Source organism: Hyperolius riggenbachi, chromosome 5 (assembly GCF_040937935.1).
Source record: "Hyperolius riggenbachi isolate aHypRig1 chromosome 5, aHypRig1.pri, whole genome shotgun sequence".
NCBI classification, from domain to species: domain Eukaryota; kingdom Metazoa; phylum Chordata; class Amphibia; order Anura; family Hyperoliidae; genus Hyperolius; species Hyperolius riggenbachi.
Window position 1 is genome coordinate 298,810,222 of NC_090650.1, and position 12,011 is coordinate 298,822,232.

At 49.5% G+C, this 12,011-nt stretch overlaps 1 protein-coding gene across 13 annotated transcripts in view; it reads right to left on the bottom strand.

Moving 5' to 3' along the window:
• Positions 1 to 12,011, bottom strand: part of LOC137518793 (uncharacterized) — a 154,385-nt gene that overhangs the window by 23,445 nt on the left and 118,929 nt on the right. Inside the window, exon 12 of one of the 13 annotated variants that reach the window (XM_068237093.1) lies at positions 3,389 to 3,656. The exons of the other annotated variants lie outside the window; for them this stretch is intronic. The gene's annotated coding sequence lies outside the window, so the exon portion shown is untranslated. The remainder of the gene's footprint in view (positions 1 to 3,388; positions 3,657 to 12,011) is intronic. 13 annotated transcript variants of the gene reach the window in all.

Sequence of the window (12,011 nt, forward strand, 5' to 3'; positions counted from 1 at the left end):
GAAGTGGAGGACCATTGGGCGAGGTCAAACGAGGAGGTGAGAGAGTGCAGTTTGGTGGCAGTAGGGCAGTTAGTGTCGATGGGTATATTAAAATCTCCAATGATGATAGAGGGTATATCAGTGGAGAGGAACTGGAGAAGCCATGCTGAAAAGTGATCAATGAAAGTAGAGGCTGGACCGGGTGGGCGGTAGATAACAGCAATCTGAATGTGGTATGGAGAGTAGAGACGGACAGCATGAACTTCAAAGGATGAGAGTGAGAGTGCGGGCAGTGGTGTGAGTGGCTTAAAGGAGCAGTGTTCAGAGAGGAGGATCCCCACCCCGCCTTCCTGTTTGTGGCCAGGTCTAGGGGCATGACTAAATTTTAGTCCACCATGTGTTAGAGCAGCTGGAGACACCGTGTCTGATGGAGTTAGCCATGTCTCAGTGAGCCCCAGAAAGGTGAAAGTGTTGGAGATAAACATGTCATGAATGAAAGCCAGTTTATTACAGACTGAGCGGGAGTTCCATAGAGCCCCAGATATGGGGAGGGGAGAGCTAGGAAGAAGGGGGATATCAATAAGGTTGTAGGTGTTCTGGGAGGGGAGGTGGTGGGGTTTGTTATCGGTGGAATGAGTTGTAGTCTGAGTAGTGTGAGGTCTAGGAGTGGGCCCTGGGTTTGGTGATATGTCCCCAGAAGCCAGGAGTAGTAGTAGGCAGAGCAGAGAGATGTGGGGGTGAGACTTGTGTGTAAGAAAGTTAGGTTTAGTGAGAGCAGAGGAGGGGTAGTTTGAGCAGAGAAATAGGAATAGTTCATGGCTAGAGAGAAGGGGAGACGATAGCAGAGAGGGAGCAATGTGTATGGCGTTGCTGGCAGTGGGAGGATGAAGTGACATGTGAATTTTCAGGAGCAGAAGGCAAAATGAAGTGGTTGAGAGAAACATCTTATACATTCTGAAGTGCTATATAGGGAGATCGATAGCTGACAGCAGGAGGGTGGGGTATGTTTAGATACAGGAATTGCAGAAACAGGCAAGCATATGGTGAAGCAGATAAAAAACAGTTGATTAGCAAACCATGTAACCGAAGTGCAGAGTCTCCTGGCAGTTCCTTCTGTTCCCTTCTGATTCAATTCTGGTCTAATTTGGGTCTTTTGCTGTGCACTTCAAATCATGCACTTAAAATTAATGCACATCTGACTACAGTCATATCTGACTTAGAAACTAGATTAAATCGTCTTATACGGCAAATGCAGGGAACCCACGACATACGAACCGCCTCCACGTCGGGGATTCCCTACATTAGCTCCCTGTGTGGTCCGCTCCCTATGTACTGTATTTCGCGTAGCAGCATGTATGTAACATTGTGCCACCCGTATGTATCCCTGGCTTCCTGTGTGGTCCGCCTCCTGTCACTCCGTCCCCCGCTTATGCGCTTCCCCCAGTGTCAGCGTAGCGGCAGTCTTACTACTTCAGCCGCTCTCTGGGAATGCAGACCTTGTCTCCTCTCTCGTTACTCCTCTAGTGATGGCTTCTGCAATACGCGTCATTAGTAGAGTCATCACTAGAGGAGCGACGAGAGAGGAGACTAGGTCTGCGTTCCCAGAGAGCGGCTGAAGTAGTAAGACTACCGCTATGCTGACACTGGGGGGAGCACACACACAAGCGGGGAGGGACGCGACAGGAGGCGGACCACACGGGGAGCCAGGGGCGCATGCACAATGTTACATAGATGCCGCTACACAAATTACAGTACATGGGGAGCAGACCACACAGGGAGCTGGGGGACAACTGAGGGCATATACAGTAGGGGACACTGGAGGACATTAATTGGGGGAGAACATCTACAAGACGCTCCTGGAATATAGACGCACTAGGTTTAGTATATTTTTTTCCCCTTGGTTTTTGCCCACTAAACCTAGGTACGTCTTACATTCCGGAGCGTCTTATACAGCGGAAAATACGGTACTTCGTCTCAAAATGTATTCAGTTTAGGCCTCTTTCCCACCAAGATGTTGCGTTTTAAGGGACGTTAAGGTCGCATAACGTACCCCTAACGCAACGCGTGGTGGTGTTTAAGTTGGACGTCAGATTGATTATGTGGCTCTCAAAGCAGCCGCTCCAGGATAGTGATGGGAAGTCCAGATCTTTTGAAGGATTCAGATCATTTGAATCGGATCATTGAAAAGATCCAGATCTTTGAACCAAATCATTTGAATCATTTTACTAGGGAAGCAGACTGGGGGTGAAATGACTAGCAGGACAGGACTTTCCCTGCACTGTACATTCTGTATGGCCTAGTGCACACCAGAGCGGTTCTGCTGCGGTTTGCGATCCGCTTGCGGGTGCGAATCCGCTTGGGTAATGTATTTCAATGGGCTGGTGCACACCAGAGCGGGAGGCGTTTTTCAGAAACGCATACTCCCGGGCTGCTGCAGATTTTGGATTGCGTATGCATTTCTGCCTCAATGTTAAGTATAGGAAAAAACGTAAACCGCTCTAAAAAACGGCACTTCAGAGCGGTTTGCCAGGCGGTTTTTGTTACAGTAGCTGTTCAGTAACAGCTTTACTGTAACAATACATGAAATCTACTACACCAAAAACGCTTCACAAAACCGCAAAATGCTAGCTGAAACGCTACAGAAAAAGAAAAAGCGTTTCAAATTCTGCTAGCATTTTGCGGATCTGCTAGCGTTTTTTGGTGTGCACCAGGCCTAAGTTCCTGTTTCTTCCAGACAGACATCCACTGTGACCGAACATTGTGATGATCCGGATGATTCGACTCACAAAAAAGATCCGGATCAAATGAAAGATTCGTTCATGATCCGGACAACACTACAGTCCCACCACGAGTCACCACAGTGCAGTAAATATTAATTAGCCATGTGGCTGGCTGTGGAGGAGGAGGGGAGACCTCCTCCTCCAACATTACTGCGCATGTGCAAACAGTCTAATGCGGCTTAGCCCAGTATACCGTACAGCATGCAGCACTTTGTTTAAACGTGCTGCGTTACTTTTTAATGCAACGTGTGCACTGTGCATCTTGGGGCAGATTCCCTCCTCTGCAAGTGGGTAAAGGACTTTCTTTCCAACAGAACTCAACGGGTCAAGCTTGGCAGTCGCATCTCCAGCGAAAGAACCACCAACGTCGGAGCTCCGCAGGGCTGCGTGCTGTCCCCTCTCCTGTTCTCTCTGTACACGAACAACTGCACCTCGGCCTCAGACTCCGTCAAAGTTATCAAATTCGCAGATGACACTCATCGGCCTCATCGACAGAAATGGGGAGGACAATTACCGAAACGAAGTTGCGAGGATTTGTAACTGGTGCAAGAACAACAACCTTGTTCTCAATGCGGCAAAGACTGTGGAACTTATTGTGGACTTCCGGAAACTCCCTCCGGCCCCCCTACCTGTGTACATCGATGGGTCCGAGGTCTCCAGAGTCCAAAGCGTACGGTTCCTAGGCTCAACCCTAACAAGCGACCTCAAATGGGAGCAGAACACCACCAGAACCCAGAAGAAAGCTCAACAGCGGCTCTTCTTCCTACGCCAACTGAAAAAATTCGGAATGTCACGGGATCTGCTCACGAGCTTTTACTCCGCGACCATCGAATCCATCCTCTGCTGCTCCATCATCGTCTGGTACGCAGGAGCCACCGCCAAAGACAAGTATAAACTCTACAGAGTGATAAAAACAGCAGAAAAGATCATTGGTGCCCAACTGCCCTCGCTAGATCTCCTCTACTCCATGAGAATGAAGACAAGAGCCTCCAAAATCTTACTCGACCCCTCCCACCCGGCAGAGCCGGCCTTAGAGTACGCGGGGCCTGGGGCGAGTGTCATATGCGGGGCCTAGAGCCATAAGTGTAGGCCATGTACCGTACCACCACAGTCACGGGCTTGTCCACCTCTAAAACAGTATGCCTTATTATTGTTTAAAAACTTGTTAAAGGCCCCTAAGCCAACCAATACAGGAACAATTACAATACGTAATGTAATCGAACTGTACCTATCCCTAGCTCCCCAGCCAGCCTCTATCTATCCCTAGCTCTCCATGAAACCTAGCACCAATCACCAGCCAGTCTAGAAGCTCCAGCCCAAGCCCCTCTCTAGCTTCAGTCCATGTTTGACTGCTGAAGACGAAAACCTAAGCAATAAAAGGGGGGGGGGGGGGTGTAAAATATAAGGTGTGTAAAACAAAATAGGAACATCTGAGTTGTTGTAAATGACACACTGCTCAGAACACAAACAGCTAGACTTCTGTAGACCTTTCCTTCACCACCACCAAAATGAGCATGGTATGGTGGGCATGACATGCGGGGCCCTCTTCATGTGCGGGGCCTGGGGCGATCGCCCCACTTGCCACCCCCAAAGGCCGCCTCTGCACCCGGGCAGACGATACTTTGAGACCCTTCCACTGGGACGCCGTCTCAGATACATCCCCGCCAAGACCACTAGGCGCATGAACACCTTCTTCCCCCAAGCAGTTCTCTTGTTGAACTCACTGAACTCAAAACTCCCCCCACCCCCGCCTACATTCCAGGGACACTCTAGCCCCAGGCGTCCCCTCCTTTCAGCTGTAAACTATGACTGAAACATGGACTCCCACAGCAGCAATCCCTGTCCCCCCCCCACCCCCCAATACTCTAATTGAATTGAAACAAATATGCCTTAAATGTATGTATGTCCTGCTTGCCTTCGCTATGTCTGCAAACGTGCTGTTACATGTTCCTTTCTCTTGCCATGTGAACCACAAGCAATTCCGGGTACACCACTTGGTGTGCTTGGCGATAATAAAGATGATTCTGATTCTGAACAGCACATTGATTTTACAGTGCTGTGAGTTAGGCTGCGTTACTGGCTGCTGTAACGTGGGACTTTAATGTCCCACTATGAAACCAGCCTCAGGCTCCATGCACACTGCAAATCCAATTTCCGATTCCGTTTCTGATTCAGATTTTCAATTCTGATTTTCCCTGAATACATTCAACAGAAAACGGATCAAAAAACGCTGCATGCAGTAAACATTAAAAATCTGAATCGGAATCGGATGTAAAAACCAATTGGAAATGCATGCAGTGTGCAAGAGGCCTTAAACATTTTTGTTAAAGTGAGCTTTTAAGTAGAGTACAGCGTTTACCGGTTATATTTCTAAGATTTCAAAAGCTTTTCCTTGTTAAATACATTTGTAGCAGAAGCTCTTGAATTTGACCAGAATCCTTCAAATAAACAACAGAAGATCTTTAGATAGTGTGCAGAAGAAGCTGGTGATGTGGCAGCACTGTATGCAGAGCACATCTCAAATACAAAATAATAAATAAAACTGACTCCATAGATTTTAGATACTTGACTTCTTGGAAAAGTCTTGAGACACAACATTTAGTTCAAACCACTTTTTTTTTTTTCAGCCTGGTAAATTTACTTTGGTAACCTTTTAGGGGTATTATGGAACTGCCAAAACTGCTTTCGTGAAATGATGGGTATACTTTAATTCTTTACACTAAGAAGATTAAACCGTACTTGTTTGTATTCACATCAAGAGCGGGAAACGACTATGACCTATGCACTCCCACTAAAAATCAACAGTGGTCTCCACACTGTGGCCAAGACTGGTGTGGTGAAAGCCCACAGGACTGGCTCATACAGTGCCTCTCTGTTTACTAGAAAATAGGGGACCAGGCTGGGAGAGGTCACAGCACAAAATAGCTGTGGAAAAGGACTGTATCATCCATACATGCTGTTTTAGTAACCAAATAAGACATTGAGACATTTTTATGTTATTATTTTTTTTAAAAGTGTTTTTGCAATATTTAAAGAGAACCCGACAGGGACGGATCTAAACCAAGTTGCGCCTGGGGCAAGGTCAGGTTTTGGCGCCTAAAGGTCAGGTTTCGGCGCCTAAACTGGCATTCATTTTGCCGCCTTTTTAAGAATTCAACAAACTGCGCCTGGGGCAAGATACCCGCCTGCCCCCCCCCCCCTAGATCCGTCCCTGGAACCCGAGGCAGTGCAGCAGGGGGGCAGATGGGACACAGAAGCATGTTCCCTGCTTCATGACATGCCTCTGTGTCCCCCTGACACTGCTCTCCCCCTCCCCCCACTGCGCCAGTGGTGCTCACCGCCAGGTCGTGATCACGCTTACGCGTGGATTCACGACCATTTTGACGCATTCCGCCTCGGACACGCTAAGCCGTGAATAGATTTTCAACCACGAAAATCTGCTTCGGCTTCGCGTGAATGCGGACAGAAATCCGCATTCACGCTCGTGTAACCCGGCGCTGAAGTCGTGGTTAGCGGAAATGCGTCAAATTATGCGGAAGTGACACATTGCAGGCCAATCAGAGGGCCCCAGCCAGGCCCTAGCAACCAATCACAGGAGGGGAGCTATGCCCTCCCCTCCTGAATATAAAGCGGCGGCCATGATGAAAAGCTCTGTCCTTGCTAGACTGTGGTGCTGAGAGGATTATCTCCAGGCCATTGTTGTTTGAGCAAGTGCATTTATTGTGTTAAAAACAAAGCGGTTTTTTTTGCTAACACTGCTCTTATACTGTACACAGTTAGCTAGTCAGTGAGTGATTGCTGTAGTTAGTTGTAGTCAGTGTAGTGTAGTGGGAGTGTGGGAGTCTAGTGATTATTTAACTGTGTGTAGTGCAGGCAGGTTCAGTGCTGCAGTGTAGTCAGTGTAGTGGGAGTGGGGATTATCTGTGTTAGTGCAGCTGCAGTGTTCACTTGTATATTCCAGTGACAGTTATACACTTGTACTATTTGCAGGCAGCCAGTCACACCGCCGGCGCCGCCGCCACTCTCTGCCAGCGCTGTTCATTCATTCTGTCAGTGACCTTGTGCCGTGCCCAGTGCCCACTGCTCGCTCGCTGGCATATAAGCATCTCATTACACAGTGTGACATCCTTGTGTGCCCACTGCATCCTTCAGTGACCTAGTTGTATATCCAGTGCCCACTGCTGTGCCCACTGCATCCTTTAGTGACCTTGTACTGTGCCCACTGCATCCTTCAGTGACCTAGTTGTATATCCAGTGCCCACTACTGTGCCCACTGCATCCTTCAGTGACCTAGTTGTATATCCAGTGCCCACTGCATCCTTCAGTGACCTTGTACTGTGCCCACTGCATCCTTCAGTGACCTAGTTGTATATCCAGTGCCCACTGCTGTGCCCACTGCATCCTTCAGTGACCTTGTACTGTGCCCACTGCATCCTTCAGTGACCTAGTGGTATATCCAGTGCCCACTGCTGTGCCCACTGCATCCTTCAGTGACCTTGTACTGTGCCCACTGCATCCTTCAGTGACCTAGTGGTATATCCAGTGCCCACTGCTGTGCCCACTGCATCCTTCAGTGACCTTGTACTGTGCCCACTGCATCCTTCAGTGACCTAGTTGTATATCCAGCGCCCACTGCTGTGCCCACTGCATCCTTCAGTGACCTTGTACTGTGCCCACTGCATCCTTCAGTGACCTAGTTGTATATCCAGTGCCCACTGCTGTGCCCACTGCATCCTTCAGTGACCTTGTACTGTGCCCACTGCATCCAGTGATTCATTACTAGCAACATGTCTGGCAGGGTTTCGCGGGGTGAGAGGAAAGGGAGTTCAATTGCCTCAGCCACTTCTGGGACTGCTCCACGTCCAGGGAGAGGACGCCCAGCTGTACATGGTCGTGATGCAGCAGAAAGGGGGGCAGCAAAGCCTGGGCCGAGTCAGCGGACGCCATTGTCCAAATATTTTAAAGTTTCTGTTCCCCGTGTGGTGGTTGAGCAAATGGAACCTGACGTACTCATGGACATCATGACTTCCTCCCAGACCTCTACTGTAAGCACCACTCCAAGCAGCAGCAGCAGCCAACGTCCCACGCTTGTTGTGACATCCACCCCAGCACCCACTGGTCAGCAGCCCTCCCAGGATGACAGCGTTCTGTCCCTCAGTCCGGCTTCTGGTAACCTGCTGATGCAAGAAGCTCAGGACTTACTGGGGACTGATGTGGCAGAGATTGAGATCAGGCCACAATCACAAGCGTTGTTGAGTTCTGGTGATGAAGAAGAGGGGTCTGTGTCTGGGGATGTAGGGACAGAAGAGGAGGCGGGGGAGTCAGAGGAAGAGCTGGATTATGATGATGCTGCTGATGATGACGACGTTGTGGACCCTAACTATGTGCAGCCTGCTGAGTCCGTGGAAGAATGGTCAGAGCAGGATGACGAGTCACCTCGGCCTAGGCAAGGATATCACCATATGTCAGGCAGGGGCAGGGGCATCGGCAGCAGTGGGCGTGGAGGAAGTAGACAGGACACTGCTTCAGCCGGCACCACCACCATGCAACCCTCGGCAACTACTACCACACATTGTTCCGCTGCACCCTCTGCTAGTGGGGGCCGCAGTAAATTAAAGTCACCAGTGTGGGATTGCTTTGAGGAATGTACTGATGACAAAAGGTATGCGGTGTGCAGGTTATGCAGCAAAAGATTGAGCCGTGGGAAAAGTCTGAGCAAGATGGGTACCTCATCCCTCCAGGGCCACCTGAGAAGCCGCCACTGCCGCGAGTATGCGGACTTTAAGAGGAAGCAGGCACTGCTGGCAGGGGTTCCTGAGAGCAGAAGGCCCACCAGCGCAGCAGCATCATCCCTCCCTCAGGGTCGTGAATCCCCCACAGCAGCAGCAGTAGTAGCACGCAAGCGCTCTTCCACCTCGGCTACTCAGGACACAGACATTGAGGCTGGCAGCCAGTGTTCGTCTCTCTCCTCTGTCTCCCCTGCATCTCAGCGTCGTCAGACCCTGCTGAGCGACACCTTTCAGGGTCTGACCAAGCCTCTGCCTCCAAGCCACAGGCGGATCCGCAAACTAAATGGCTTGCTGGCCCGGGCCATGGCATCACAGCTGCTTCCCTACTCCCTGGTGCAGGAGGGGAGCGCCATGCAGACGCTGCTCCAATTTGGCATCCCCGAGTGGCAAGTCCCCAGTCGCCACTATTTCAGCAGGAGCGCGATCCCAGCACTCCACAAGTTTGCGGTGGAAACGTGGCCCGTTCCCTGGACTATTTACATATGTAGATATGGTAAATTTAGAGTGGCACTCCCTATCATGCAGAAAAATGTGTGGAAAAAGGCAGGCAAATAAACGTTTCTCTCACCCTTCCTCCGGTATCCCTCTGATGTTTAGCAGGCTCAGACGTGTGCACATCGGATCGATGAACTTGAAGAAAGGAACGGTTACTGTTGAAATCAGGAAGAAGAAAGAGGGGACATCCGGGCACCTTCCGTCTTTTGTTTTTATTGCCAAAATATTACATCCATTCGGGTAACATACCACAGGTGTGTTCAGCTGGTGGTCAATATGGTGGTGGTGAGTGGGAGGTGGGGGTGCCGGGCATCAGTTGGGGCTTGCGACGGCCGTTTCGCGTCTTGCTAGACGCTTGGTCACGCTGTGCTCCAGTAACTGGGGCAGCCTGCAAACTTCCGGTATATACGGCGGTGAACCCCGCCTCTTCCGGAAGTCACATGTGCCCATACTTGGAAACCAATAGGAAAGGACGCTGGAAACCGGATGTCCGTCCCCGGGCGGAAAAAACTACAATTCCCATAAAGCAGTACTGGTGGAGGGCTGGGAGCTGGCGGTATGTCTCCGCCTCTCACAGGAACGCCAATGGCAATAGGTCAAAAGACCGCTGCCTCCATCTGATAGGTATATAACCCTATTATTCCGTCCTGCATAAATTTTGGCAGGATCTGCTAAAAAATGGGTACGCGTTTAACCAATGTCCACTCATGGGGATAAAACATCCGGACCAGTACTTCTCTCTGTGTTATGTGTTAAATGACAGTGAAAAAGACTGTGTAGTTAAAAGCACACACGTTAAAAACACACAAGACCTGGGGGAATGTTTAAGACCTAGCTGCAGCCAAACCAGCAAATTAAGCTACAGCACACCACTACTAAACTTTTTATATTTATCACTAGAAGAATATCAGGGCAGCGAAAATTATTATTTCACGGGGCTAAGCAGAAGATAGGGGGGGGGGGGGGGAAAGAAAGGAAGGGGACTTTAAACGCTGTCCCTCTAGGGATCCCCAATTCCCACACACCAATACCTGCATATTTTAAAGCTGACCATCTATATAAATATCATAAAAGGCATGTATCACAGATACCAAAGATGGCCATGTGGCCAAATAGACCTGAAAATACCATTTAGGGATCGAGCATACAGGCCAATTCTATTTTGTCATTTAGACCTGCTGGTCCCATGGCATCGGTACGTAGGATTATACATGTCTCCCTTCTGAGGAGCAACTTCTCCCTATCCCCCCCTCTTCTGGGGGCTTCGACCTTTTCCAGAATAGCGAATTTTAGACCATGACTCATCCCTCCATGTGACTCTTTCATGTGGGACACCAATCTGGTACAACTCTTCCCAGCCTTAATGACACTCATGTGTTCACCAATACGTCTTTTCACTGGTCTAGTGGTTTGTCCTATATAATATCTTCCACAGGGACAGAACAACACGTAGACCACGTGATCAGTCTGGCAGGTGTATAACCCCTTAATTCGAAACTCAACTCCTCCTACCACAACAACTTTCTGCGTAAGCATTTTGGGGCACCATTTGCAATATCCACATCTAAAGTTACCTTTAGTGGCATAATGGTCTAGCCAATTTGATTGTCTAGGCGATACAAACTCGCTTTTGGTCAGAAACGTGCCCAAAGTGGGGGCTCTTCTAAACGCCACTCTGGGGGGTCCTTTTAACTTTCCTGTCAGCTCTGGGTCCTGCTGGACCATGCTCCAATGTTTAAAGATACTCTCTCTGATTCTATTAGCCATTGGGTTGTAATCAAAAGTAAAGACCATTCTATTCTCTCTTTCCCTTCGTATGTTTCTGCCTTTCAACAATGTTGCTCTATCTTTTTCAGCGGCCTGTCCTCTGGCCTTTATCAACAGTTGTGGATCATAGCCCCTCTTGACAAATCTGGCAGTCAATTCTGACTCCTGCTTATCGAAAGTCGTACGCAACTGATTGTTCCTTCTGAGGCGTAGAAATTGGCCATATGGGATCGCATCCACCACATGTTTAGGATGGAAACTTTTTGCATGAAGGACAGAATTAGTTGCGGTCGGCTTGCGAAATCCCTCACTAATCAACCGGCCATCCACTACCCTGAGTCTCAAATCAAGAAACACCACCTCCTCCCCTATCATCTCAGAAGTAAATTGCATGTTGATTTGATTGATGTTTAAATAATCGACAAAATGTCAGAATTCTACTTCAGTACCAGACCACACCACCAGGACGTCGTCCACGTACCTGGACCATAGTCTGATGTGCCTCCGGAAAGGGTTAGAGTCCGAGTGCACAGCAGACTCCTCCCACGCCCCCAAAAAAAGGTTAGCAAAGGAGCACGCCACTGGGGTCCCCATAGCTGTCCCCGCGACCTGTTGGTACCAACGGCCATCAAACATAAAAGCGTTGTGCGTTAGCACAAAGTATAAACACTCGCAAATAAATTCAATAAATTTTTCATCCTTATTGGTCCGTTCTAAGAACTTCCTGACGGCCTGTACCCCCAGGTCTTGGGGAATCCTGCTGTACAGACTGACCACATCAATGGTGGCCAGCCTGTCTCCCGGGACCCAAGTGGCGCGCTCCACCGTCTGCAGAACCTCCAAGGTGTCCCTCAGGTACGAGGGCACACCAGCAAGCAGGGGGCGGAGGAGATGGTCCAGGTACCTGGACAACCTCTCAGTGAGAGACCCACAGCCGGAAACTATGGGACGTCCCGGCGGTGCAGTCATGGATTTATGTAATTTGGGGATGTGGTACCAAACTGGTCGTCTGGGGAAGGCCGGAACGAGGTCCCCCGCCAATTTCTTGGGCAAGAACCCCCTTACGGCCCCCTCATTCAACAGGGCTTTAAGGCCTGACTGGTATTGGTTGGTTGGATCACCAGAAAGCAGACGGTAGGTGCTCCTGTCATTAAGTTGCCTTTCGGCTTCCATTTTATACTGTTGAACAGACATTATGACT